This window comes from Alligator sinensis, unplaced genomic scaffold (genome assembly GCF_000455745.1).
Source record: "Alligator sinensis unplaced genomic scaffold, ASM45574v1 scaffold534_1, whole genome shotgun sequence".
Lineage (NCBI taxonomy): Eukaryota > Metazoa > Chordata > Crocodylia > Alligatoridae > Alligator > Alligator sinensis.
This window is the reverse complement of record NW_005842050.1, coordinates 90,425-103,261: the sequence shown is the minus strand read 5'-3', so window position 1 is coordinate 103,261 and position 12,837 is coordinate 90,425. Positions and strand designations below refer to the sequence as shown.

The window sequence follows — 12,837 nt, the reverse complement described above, 5'->3', positions numbered from 1 at the left end:
CTCAGACAGAAGTTTCATAAACTGGTTTGATCCAGATCAGTTAAGTCTGATACTACATTCAACCAGGTTGATAAACCAGTTGCAGCCATTTTGAAACTGGCTTATGTACACTGAGCTTCTATTCTGTTGCAAGTTTAAGCCAGTTTCTGATCACTTAAACTGGTTTATGTGTAACTTCTGTCTCTAACCTTGTAGGCTGCATGTGACCTGCAGGCCATCAGTTGGAAAGGCCTGGTCTAAGAGACTGAGGGCTATCACAAGATCAGAGAGAGGGGGTGTTATATCCAGTCATGAAGAATTAGCACCCAGAAAACTGCTGTTGCTATCAGTTCTTTTGTTTGGTTCCTGGTATCATCAGTGGAACTTAGTTACATTTTAGAAGAGCAAAAAACATCCATTAAACTAGCATGGCATTTTCTCATTAGAAATTAGGTACTTTTTGAAAACCATATGATTTTATAGTGTATGCAGTAGATTATGTGAGAATTTTGCATTGTAGAATACTACCCACTAGATGAAATCTGAAAATATATTATACCTACCCTTGTGGAAGACCAAAAGCCTATTACACTGTTAATTATCCTAGTTACCAATAAATCTAACCATTATATCTAAAAGCTTATATTCGCTAAATTGGTGGTTCCATTATTGCTTTTATTATTGCTTTGATCATAGGTGACAAAGCTTTTCAGTTCATAGAATGTTCATCAGTACAGGGGCTCTGCGTGTAGTCTTTTTCGGCTTCTGCTTTGATGTCTACTGTTCTATGAAGTAGCTAGTAATTTCACTGCTCTACGATTTAGACTCTAAGTTATTGTGTTTAGAATGAAATATCTGAGACTAACAGGGCTACATTGGGCCACCTAAGCAGCTCCTTCATAAATTGCCAATGCACCTGTTCTGTGAGTTCTGAATTCCTCTTTTGTGCACTCCAAACAGGTAATTGTAGGCTTAAAGTTCCCATTGATATGCACTGATTTTCATCTTTGTATCTGAACCTGGGCATATGCATGGAGGCTTCTTTGATGGCTTGGCTCTGAGTAGTTATTTGACACAGTAGTTTGGCTTTGTTCTCACAGTTCCTGGGACTGAACACAGAAACTTTCCAGCAAGGTTAGAAAAGGAAAGACTCCTACCTTAAAATTGCTTCAGTGCTTGCTCCATTACTGTGCCTGCTACATGTAGGGTGGGATTCTCTAAAAGAACCTAGGACCACAATTTCCAGTGGAAGTCAGTTCTCTTCTTTCCATTTAGGCACTTTTTAAAAATTCCATCTATGACAAGTGGGCTGGGTTGGGATATGATGACAGAGAGAAATACAAGCAAACAGTTACCAACTTCTACGTATTTAACGTGTACATCGGAAAAGTAAAGATGTATTTACTAAAACTTCATCAGAGTAATGAAAAGGGATGCACAGAGTTCTTTTGTAGTGGCTGCAAAACATTTAACCTTGAGATTCGTATGGGAGAACGTAGGGCTAAGCTGTAGGGTTGAGGGAGACTTCAGTGACCTCTATCTTAACTCAGCTGTCAACAAGACAAATTGACCCCTTTCCAAAATCTCTCTTATCATTTATCACTTCTGGTTTATTCTGAGAACTTGACAGCTCACTTTGAGTTCCCTACGAACACAGCTATGTATGATAAGGATGCATTTGTTAAATCATTATGGGGACTGAAAGCTAGAGAGATTAACTTCATGTTGGAAGCTTTTGGTTACCTTCCAGACAAAATGTCTTTCCCCCCAAAATTGTAAGAAGTCAGTTATAGTAATCAGGCCTACTTAAAATTTCCAGCAGGTCTTAAACTGGAAGGAATTATTGTCAAATTAAATTAACCCTTTGGAGACTGCACAGCCTTATACAATCTTCATCCAATATCCAGGATTGTTCCACACAAAATATCCTCTCATGTTTGTCTAGTTTAGCTTTGAATGTCTGAAGTAGTGAGCTTTCTACTTTTCCCTTTGGAATTTATTTCATTATGTTTAGAGACTGTTTCTTATTCTGGAGGTATTCTTATCCTGGAGGTATTCTTATTGAAAGCAGCTCTTACTGAGTGACAACGTACTTTTTACTGCTCTCTGTTTCCCAGCCTCAAGGTTATAGCCTCTTGGTATAAAATGAGAACTAAATCTCATAAGATAGACAAGTAAATATATTTATGTAATGTACATGTATCTGGTGTATGTTTGGTTTTATATTGGGGATCATTTCAAACGATCTATTCAAAGCATGCAGTTGGTCCAAAACAAGACATCACCCACAAAAATCCTTGCCTCTTGCATAGTTCCCAGACTGTTGTTCGTCCTTTGAATTTGAAGCTGACCATGACGTCACTCCAACACTAGTCTCAAAACTCTTATTGAGTACAGATTTCAGTTTTATTATGGGTTGCTCCCTGGTCTTTATTCCATTTAAATAATATATGTTATGGATATTTTATGTCCTTGTTTTAGTTGGTAAGGAGGCAACTTTGAGTTGCTTTTTCCCTAGTCCCTTTTCCCATGGCCTTTTCTCCTGGCTTAAACTGGTATAAATTAGGAGCAACTCCTCTGAAGTTAATGAAGTTTTGTCATTGTAAAACCAGTGTAAGAGGAAAATCAAGGCTTTGGCTACTTACACAGAGGAACATTTTTTAACTTCATTAAAAACGGTGTAGTCTTGGCAGGCTGCCTGTCATGCGCACATGCTGTTCATTAGACACAGCAGAACAGAAGCTCAGAAAGACATTCTAGAAAAAAGAAAAGAAATGACATTAATAAAATATGAAAAAGAAAAGGTGGACAGCAAGAAAAAGTGATTTTAAGAGTTGGTTTTCTTCCCCCACCCCACACACACAAAAGAAGAAACATGTCAGAATTAAAGTGCTGTAATTTTCCAAGCTATTGCCATAGAGATTGCATTTCATTCTCTGCCATGCATAAATTCAAGTGGAACAATTTACCTATATTGTTCATTTCATGTTATCAGTCTACTTCTCTGTTTCATGTGTCAGTCAGCCAGGCTGATTTCACTGTCATCTGATACTATTCTGTATTCATTTCTACCTGCTGCCAAATATTTCCTATTAAAGCCCTATATATCATAATGTAATATGTATGCCACCTATATATAAAGGCTAGATTCTATAACCCTTACTCATACTGAAGAAGCTCCATTCACTTCAATGGATCTACTTGTATGAATATAGGTCCTCAGCAACATAAGGGCTGTCATTAAGTGAGCCTGGAGCATTCAGAATTTCAGACCCACATAAGCAGCTAGCAAAGATGTTGGGCTTGATCTTGTTTTACTTGTTTAAGCAGAGCGCCCACTGAAATGTTGAAGACAAAGGGCATTTTGCCTAAGTAAAGAACATGGCAATGTCTGTAAAATTCAGCCTGTTTTCATGTATGATGAGAATAATTCCTTTCCAAAATGAGCTGGTCTTTTTTGAAATACATGATATGCTAGGAAACACTCGTAATCAAAAGGTATAGCAAGGTTAGGAAGCTCAGAAATGCTTGAGTTTAAAATAAGCACATTCATTGAGCTCTGGGCAGCTTTTAAGCTTGCATTAAATGTAATTTTTTCCCCTCTAATCATTTATTGCTGGGTATCATTGGTTAAATTAAAACACTGTAGCACCCCATGGTATTTTGTCTCGGCTTGTATCGACTGGTTAGTGATCACTGATCTATAGTAAGGGCTTACTGTCTGATAACCTGGTTGATCTATTTATACCAATGCATGTTTGTTAGATCTCAACAAACCATCAAATTATATCAGTGTATTGAAGTGTCTCTCTATGGCAAATTTGCATTTGCTATCAAAGATTCTGTTGCATAGGAGAAGTGCAATATATGCGTTGTGGGGGTTTGTTTAATATCTGGAAATATTGCACCTCAAAACTCTGATAAGAACAGAGCTTCTGACAGTGGCTTGCTTTAGAGTTACAGAACACATGGGATGTTTTTTCTTCTCAATGGTTTGCCGTAGCTTCATGAGTTACAAGGTGTATTTTATAGGGCCCACTGTAGATTATTTTTTGTCTGGTTAAAATAAAATTTAAAGAAAAAAATACTATTTCTCTTTTCAAAGAAGTGAGTCTGTTGCATTCTAGTGAACTATTTCTTCATTTAAAAGTTTTGTTTTACAAAGATTTTACTGTGTTTTTATTTCCCTACTCTGGAAGCAACATAATGATGAGCATAACCAAGAATCCTTAAATACACAGGTTTGCTGTGCCACAAAACGATTCATTAGTCGGTAGTTGTAAAGTAGGCTCCCAGAGCTCAGAATCTAAGAATTGCACTGGCCCAGTGGATACAAATCCAAATTCCACTTTTATTAGTTTCAAGTAAAGGAAACTAGGAACCAACAAATTGGGAATAACCTGTAGCAGCAAACTGGATTCATTTAGTACATGCTAGGGCTCTTCTCTCCATGAGATGTAAGCTTTCTATGTCGCTGCTCAAGATACTGTCTCTCTGGTAATGCTCTCCACTTGTGTCCTAGAAAGAACCATTTACAGCCAGTGTATAATTGGTATCCACAAAAAGAGATTAAAATAATGAATGTTGTTTGGCTTTTGGTGGAATTGTGTAGAGGCCCCAGGTAAATCCAAAAAAGTGACTGCAAAGCCCTTAGTGTGCCCAGATGTCAATAAACGGTGACAGTGTCAACAACAAGGAATTTTCCAGTGGATTTTTTTGGGCCTACATTTTCGACTGTTTCACCCTTCTGTTTCTTCCTCTCTCTTTCTGTCTTTTATGCCTGTGCACAAATGTGCATACACACACACAGACACAATATGCATATTAGAGCTATGTAGGAATTTTCTAACAATGTACAATGTGTTTTTTTAATTAAAAAAGGGGTTCAGAAACATGTCTAGAAAACGTCATTGTTGCTGAAATCTTTTCAGTCTTTCTATCCGGAAAGTAAATAATTTGTTTTGGGTTGAGTCAGCCTGATTTGAAACATTTTGTTTTTGGTCACTTTGATTTTAATTTTATCTGTCTTTGCATTTATGGGCCCTCATATAATTTGCAGTATGGGTTTATCACACTTCCCACATCTTCTCATATTAGCTTGACTACATTTTCCATATTACACTGCATTTTCCCTTCTGTGTGAATCATCGCTGTGTGTCCTAAAAACAAAGAGCACAGGAAGAGAGGCAAAAAAAAATTCAAAATTTAACAATTTCCTATAGCTAGAAATTTCAGTCTTTGATCAGCTCCAATCTATATATGTATATGCATGAAGGTATGTATGGGAATTTATAAAAAACAAGATGGGGGGGGGGATAAAAAGAGGAAAAAATGAATAACAAATGCATTATGTGTAATTGTGTAGGATGAGCAGAAGTATTTATAAACAGATGATTTGGAAAGTTTCTATTCATGTGACATTGTTGACTTTTAGGGTTGTTGGCTGTAGCCATGTTGTAGCAGCCTCCTCCCCCCCCGCCACAGCTCTGCGTTTGGCTGTGCGTCACATTTCCTGCTTCTCCCCCTTGCTCTGTGTCCAGCCACTGGGGGTACACTGCTCTGCATCCAGCTGTTAGGGGTACACTGATCCAAAAAGATTGAAAACCTCTGGTCTAAGGACATAGGCAGACAAGATTATTTGGATAAATGTGTTATCTTTTATTAGACAAATTAAATAGTTGGAAAATTGTTCTTTGCAAGCTATTGGGCACAAACATCCTTCTTCGGGCAAAATTGTTCTTTTCAAGCTATCGGGAACAAACACCCTTCTTCAGGCATATGTCTGATGATGAATTGCAAGGGGCAGTTGATGAGTTTTAGAAGACGTATGCTTTCTGGTAAAAACTTTTCAGTCAGTAGTCTGTAATGCATTAATTAAAATAAGCCACTTGCAATATTTCCGTATTTCCATTTTCCAACGTTCTTCCTCCCTTCACTTTCTTTTATGAAATACAGTGTTTTCTAAAGTACAGGGAGGGGTTATCAATCATGTTCAATATTAGGTTACTTGCAAAAGAGAATGATTACCTTTGATGTGTAATAGCTGTCCCATGAAGGTAATAGAATAAAATCCAAAAAATGTAATTTAGAAAGGTTTCATACTCAAGCCATATTTTTTTTTGCTTTTATAATCCTATCCTTATGGTCACGGAACACCTTGTGTACTCTCTTCCTTCTACTTTGTCCCTTTTGGGCTTCTTGCAGTATAATGAGTCACCTGTCCTCGGTGGTCTTTTATGCTAAGTACAGACAGTCAAAAAACCCAAGGCTGAATTGATTTAGTCTTTGCAGGTTAGTTTAAACTGCAGAGATTGAATCATTTAGCAAATAAACACACATTCACTTTTGGTTTAGGAAATGCAGCCACATGGCTGCAGTAGCTCAAGCCAGAAGCTGGGGTGGGGGAGCACTACAGGATGCCTGCCAGTCACTGCCAAAGGGGAGGGAACAGAGAAAACCCTCCAAAGACTTTTCCCCTCTCCCTTCTGGAGCAGAGGGGGAATGGCCAGGCCCAAGCACATGCTCTGCCTGGGTGGGGGATAGTAAAACTCATAAAAGCTTGAGTAAGAATAGTTCTTTCTCAGCCATTTTGAAACTGGTTTATGTGCACTGAACATCTATTCTGTTACAGGTTCTAACCAGTTTCTGATAACTTAAACAGGTTTATGTGTAACTTCTGTCCCTAGCATTTGTGTGAGAGTCCTAGATTTCGTTGTTGCTTTGAGAAGACTTAGGCATGGTTTCTGGTTCAGTGTACTGCTGAAGTTGGTTATTATATGATAACTTGGTTGTAGTAGTCCTTTCTAAAACCATATGATTTGATGAAGTACAGAAATATTACCCTTTTACTTGGACACAAACCTAAATTGGCCCTGCTTCTTGTGATTAAAACCAAATAGAGATATTGGGATTTTGTAAAATATCAAGGCTTTGTATGGTCAGTTCTTCTCCCAATGAATTAAGTGGGGGTTCTGGTAGGGATTTTATGATTCACTTGTTTCTTTAAGTCACTTTCTATTTAGCTTTTCTTCCTCAGGGGTGAAATGATGACACATTTATCTGCTGTATTAGGTGGAACCACTGCCTGCTGCCCCCCCCCAGTTCAGCTCAGGGACTGCTTGGCCCGCTGGCAGCTCACCCTCCCTCCTGCTGCCGCCGGAGAGGCAGGTAAGGATTGGGCCCAACCCTTGCATACATGGGGGTTTACTTCTCCCTAAATTGAAGCAATGTTTTTAAAAACCCACTGCTTCAATTAAGGGAGAATTAAACCAAAGTAAACCCCCGTAGCTTGTACAAGCAGCCTTGCAGAAGACCTCTCCATTCAGGGAAGCATACCTGACTCAAACAAGCTTAGGGATTCTCTATGTGCTCACTGGAGGTGAATGCAAATGATCCCTTTCAGCCAGTGGAATCACAGTTCCACCGGGTGAAATGCTCTGTGAGTAGGTGTTCACAGTTCTTCAACCATTTAAAAAAGAGCCGACATGGTGGAAATCTTCATGCTTGGGACAATGTTGAAATGCCAGTCAGTAGGGGTGCAGGCATTTGAATGAACCCTTGCACACAGCCTCAATCAACTGAGGACACAGCAGTGTTCTCCAGCATCCCATTGTGCCCTGCTCCCACCTCCCTTCCTCTCCAGGGAGATGCCTTGTGACTCAGACTGTGCTCTCCTGCTGCAGCCTGAGTGACAGAGCCTCTGCCCCTGACAGCTTAGGGGCTGGGAAAGCCCAGCCTTGTTCCACAGCCCAGAGGCTGTCAGACCCCCATGTGGTGCTGGTGTGGGGAAAGCCACCTGCCAGCACCAGATCGTGGGTTGCCCCTTTTCCCACACCCACCATCCACAGCCCCCTCATCCCTTCCTGCCCAGATATGGGCTGCTGCCAACCCCCTTCTCTAATGCCCCTGCCCAGCCACCCCCCCATTCCTGGCCCCACCTCCTGTTCCATCCACCATTCCCAGCCCCTCCATCTACCTCCCAATCCCCCTCCACAGACCCTACCTGCACCGCGAGGGCCAGGTGGAGCTGGGGCTAGAGCTAAGGCCAGGGCCAGGTCTTAGGCCCCTGTGTGGCCTGATCCGACCCCAAACTGCAGGGATCTGTCTCCAGCTGGGACCTGACATCATCCCCCTCCCCACTTCATGGAAATGGTCCAGCTGTGCCCCCACCCACCCATTCCCAGAGATGCTCAACCACTTCTGCCACCCCCTTCCTCCTCCTCCCTTTATCATCCCTTATTTCGCCCCTTCCCCCCACACTCCACCACCTTCATCCCCACTGTGCCCCCCACCTCCCTGACAGCCCTGCCACTCATTGCTATCTTTCCACTTCCCCCATACACACTCTCCCTCCATCCTCCACACCATTCCCTATCCCTCATTGCCCCCCCCTCCACTGAGAGCGGGGACCCCTGACCCATCCTTCCTCACAGAGACACAGCCCATCACCTCCCCCAAGTGGCCCAGAGACCCTGGACCCCCCAGCAGACACTGACTGGCCTACCTCCATCCTCTATTACTAGACCCCAAGATGCCTACCTGAGGTATAGATCCCTTGGGCTGCTGGAAAGGAAACTGGCAGATTGAGGAGACAGTAGACCTGCTCTGGGTCTGCTATCTGACAGCCTGGCAGCTGTAAGGGAGGGAGGTGATGTTGGAGAACCAGCTAATTGCCCTGACTTGCTTGTATCTAGGCAGAAGAGCCTGCAAAGCAGGCTCGATTGCATGCTTTGGGTTCCCCTGACTGGGTGCTTTTAGCATTGCAAGCTCTCCACCAAGCATGCAGACAGCCCTTTGCACTTACGTACAGGATCAGCCGTTTGAAAATCAACCAGTTGAACTTCAGCTGGTCAATCTAAACATTTGCACATACTCTTATTTTTGTCTCCATGGTACTGAAACATGGCAAACACATGAACCTCCTGAGGAGTCAGGTTAGGAGTACATGGGGGAGATCTATTCCCTGAGAGAGGGCATGAGGAGTACATCCCACATTCCTGTAATAGCTCCTTATATACTTCTGCTCTGTACCACTGACAACCTTTGAAACATCATGCAGATCAAGAGTGAAACAGGTAGGGGAATAGAAACCTAGGGATGTTCCACTAAAATGAACTTGGGAGGGGAAAAAAGCAGAAAGTGTTTCCCTTGATGTTCAGATTACCTTTTCCCTGACCCTGTGAACAACTGTATTTCATTCACTGTTAAAATGGAGTGTTAAGTTTTAACACTCTTTACATTCACTGTTAAAATTTCCCTCTTTTCATGATAAATCTTTTAACTGCTTCAAAAATATTTGGTTAAATCTACTAATTTTAGCTTTTGTCACTTTTTTTTCCATCAGGGTATACACAGTTTATATTTACTATAATTCAATTGCAAGCAGTGTTTAAGATCTTTGTGTTCTGTCACTCTTGCTATTCATTTCAGTTTCCAGTGTGGAAATTTTCAATATATTGGTGTTATTTCCCTGAGCTATATTCTATCTTTTCCTCTAGAATTAGTGATTGAAGTTCCTAGTTCCCCAGCTAACACTGCTGTGGGTTATTACAGTGATATATCTTGGTGCTGAGCTCTAGGCAGGGATCCTCCTGTTTCCTGTTGGAATCTATTTTCTGTCCAACTTTCATTTCCTATTGCATGTTCCTTGGGGGACAAAACAGCTTTGTTAGACAAAAAGGAATTTTTCTTTAGAGTTATTTCTCCATTCTCTTCAGCTGTGTACTTAAAAATGAGCAGCAGTGCAATGCAATAAAATGATTCAACTGGGGTAAGCCCCTTTGGGTCCTAAACAGTAACAAAATGATAGATAGCTACAGTGGCTCTCTGCTTCACTAGTACAGGCTGTCATGGAGACATGGTGAAGGAAGGGTAGAGGTAAAGCAAAACAAGAAATGGAGTACTGGAATAAGCTTTTTTTTGAGTTGCTAATCATCCAATTCAGCTGAGGGGGCTGACTTCACCCACTTGCTGTATATGTTACTAAAACTAACGACTAGATGAACCTCTCTGACTTTTTCAACCCTGGCATATATGCATATGATGGCTGGCTGACTTGGTTTTCTGGCCTTTGGGTTTTTAAATAATATCATAAAATACTGATGTCACACTGAAGACATGGGAAGCAGTGAAATTTCCCTAAGTAAACAGAGTATGTCTTCACTGCAGTCTCAAAAAGGACTGCAGTGCAATGTGTAGATACCTGGGCTAGTTTTAAAATAGCTAGCTCAGAGCACCTGTAGAAGTCTAGCTATAGCAGCATGGAGCTCAGTATGGGCTAATTTACCTTATTTCTTCCGTGATGGCACTGTTGATGTACCAGAGGCTGCATGACAAGGTATTTGATGTTTCTTTCACCAGTAATATGCTTGTTAGAAAATCCTTACGTTCTTGAACAGCTTTACTTTAAATGAACAAGTTTGCTGTTTTACTGCAGATTTCTTTACAGAAATTAATTGAAAGAAAATTGAACGGCTTTAGATCATCTTGCTCACTGAAGAGAAGTTACCATCTTTGGGAAAATAAAAAGGATCATAGTTAAACAGACCTGGGCAAATGCTATGAAAGGTCCCCTCCTCCTGTTTCCCATCAAACATGTATCTAGCATTTTAAATGAACATGTTCTCACTGTTTTCATGACAAATTGGCATTTTGTTTTCTGTGAACATCAAGGTTACAGGGACAATTTAAGGAAGAAAGCAAATTTCAGTCATGTGCATAGCTATTTGCAGAAAGTCTGTTCTTGAATTCTTAGGCAGCACTTTTCACCCTGAAAGTGTTTGAGTCAATTGAAGCAGACATCAGACAGCATCTTAAGTGATTTTTCAAACTAGTCATTGCTAACCAGCATAGGTGAGATTTTGAATGTGGAATATCAAATCCAGTGAGCTGAGCAAAAATGTTGATAAAATGGCATGGAATAAATTCAAGAAATCAGTTATCTTAAAAAATCCTGGTGGTGTTACACTGGAATTAATATTTGTCAGACTGTTTCTGTGGATTATGCTTTTTGCTCAAGCTCACAACAAAGTTGTCTAGGGAATATGAGCTGCACTTCAGCCTCATAATAAACCACCAAACATAGGGCCAAATTTGATCTGTTCCCTATGCTGTACTTACTGTGAGAGTATGTGAGCACCTTTTAGATATCTGTATTCTCTTGTGACCCAGATGGAATTACCATTGAAGTCCAAGAACCAACCTTTGCTCTTCTTTACACTCGTGTGGATCAGAATTGATATAACTGATGTTAGCCAAGCTACCCTGATTTAAACTGCAGTAAATGAGATCAGACTTTGCCCAAGTGGGAGCTAAGTAGGTGTAAGGTCTTTAGAATCTGGCCTGTAGTTAATGACAAAGTTTGCACGTGCCCTCGGTTCATGACAGCTCAAACACAGCAAAAGTACTCACAGTGTAGCCTGTCAGATTCCAGTGAATCTGAGAATTGTGCTAAATACCTTGTCACAAGGACATAAAAAAGGAAAGGACTGATCCAAGGGGTGGAGGAAGGAAGACACCGGTTATATGTACATTTTCCTGAAAAGTGGAATATGAGCCGTGGATCAATCGCACCTTTTTAAATAATGACCGTCTCTGTGGAATTTACTGTAAACAGCTCACTTATGTGCACATATCTCATACATCGTGGCACTACAATTTGAGCCACAGAGAATTTTAACATGATACCTCAATGTACCTGTGTATAATTTTTTCAGAAAAAGATGTCCATATATCCCACAGCTATTTGGATTAGCACTGAATAACTGGTATTTTCAGGCCCTCCTTTTAAGATTTTTTATCTTTTATATTAGCCTGTCAACCAGCTGAGATAGCTTAACCTTCCCCAGATGAAGAAGTCTCTGCTGGCACTGGTTGCATATCAGGGTGTTTGGATGGGTGGCTAGCACTCAGGTTCCTGACAAGCAGCTTAAATAGAGCAGAGAATGGAAAAGCAAAATGTCTTTCAGCAGAGTTCTACATTGGTGGGAGGTGATATGAAGAAACTCAAGGCTCAGAGAGATGCAGTCACCCCCAAGCTGCCCCAGAATGCCAAATCACCCATCACCTATCACATACTTGCCTGTGCACATATATACACACACGCTTGACTTCCTTTGTGCCCCTTGAGCTTTTGGGTCACAGCAGCTTTTTATAAAGCTATTCTTTCTGAGCCACAGATTGCCAAGGGAATAAAGAAATCAATCATAGATAGCAAATAGTTATCATTAGTGGTGCAATTAAGAAAGTAATTAGAGACTACCTCTTCATTTCAATACTACAGTTTCAGTAGGTTGAAGTCCTGTACTGAAACTGCATTCTGAAACTGCCTTGAATTATCTGTGATAATAACTGGACTATTTTCCAGTCCTAAATCCACTCTCTCTCTGGCTTTAATTAAAATTGGGGGAAAAGATGGATGCAAGATCTTAAATTATTAATACAAAGCAATGGGCTAAATTCTGCTTGGTTACATAGCATAAGTCTCTGGAGAAACTCCAGTTCAACGTAGTTAATGGTGCAACTGAAAATAAAATTCTTGAGGAGTATGGGAGAAGGGAAAAAGTATTGCATATTTTAAAATTGCTTCCATTAATACTGCCTTTTAAAACAAAGATTCCAAATAGATACATTTACAGTTATGTTTTTCCTGCTGTCTGCAGCTTGCCCACCTTTGTATGGGGAATAACATGCCCTGCATTTGTAAATAAATAGTATTGAACTAGATGACCTTTAAGGTCCCTTCCAGTTCTATGATTCCTGGAAATTTGACTTCACCTTAAAGTTGATGAAACTGAGTTTGTTTCATATGGATTTTGTCATTTGGTTGCAAGCTTTGGCTTGGGGTGCTTGGTGTTCCCT

The 12,837-nt window shown here is 40.6% G+C and overlaps 1 protein-coding gene and 1 long non-coding RNA gene across 5 annotated transcripts in view; one reads left to right on the top strand and one right to left on the bottom strand.

Annotated features, from left to right (window-relative positions):
• LOC112550192 overlaps positions 1–8,898 on the bottom strand; it is a 38,014-nt gene extending 29,116 nt beyond the window's left edge. For all 4 annotated transcript variants that reach the window (XR_003093875.1, XR_003093876.1, XR_003093877.1 and 1 more), the window contains exons 1-3: positions 8,518–8,898; positions 2,625–2,735; positions 1,137–1,288 (exon numbers count right to left, since the gene is read on the bottom strand). This is a non-coding gene — a long non-coding RNA (uncharacterized LOC112550192). The remainder of the gene's footprint in view (positions 1–1,136; positions 1,289–2,624; positions 2,736–8,517) is intronic.
• Positions 1–12,837, top strand: part of LOC102369985 (kinesin-like protein KIF26B) — a 181,364-nt gene that overhangs the window by 86,637 nt on the left and 81,890 nt on the right. The window lies entirely within an intron of this gene.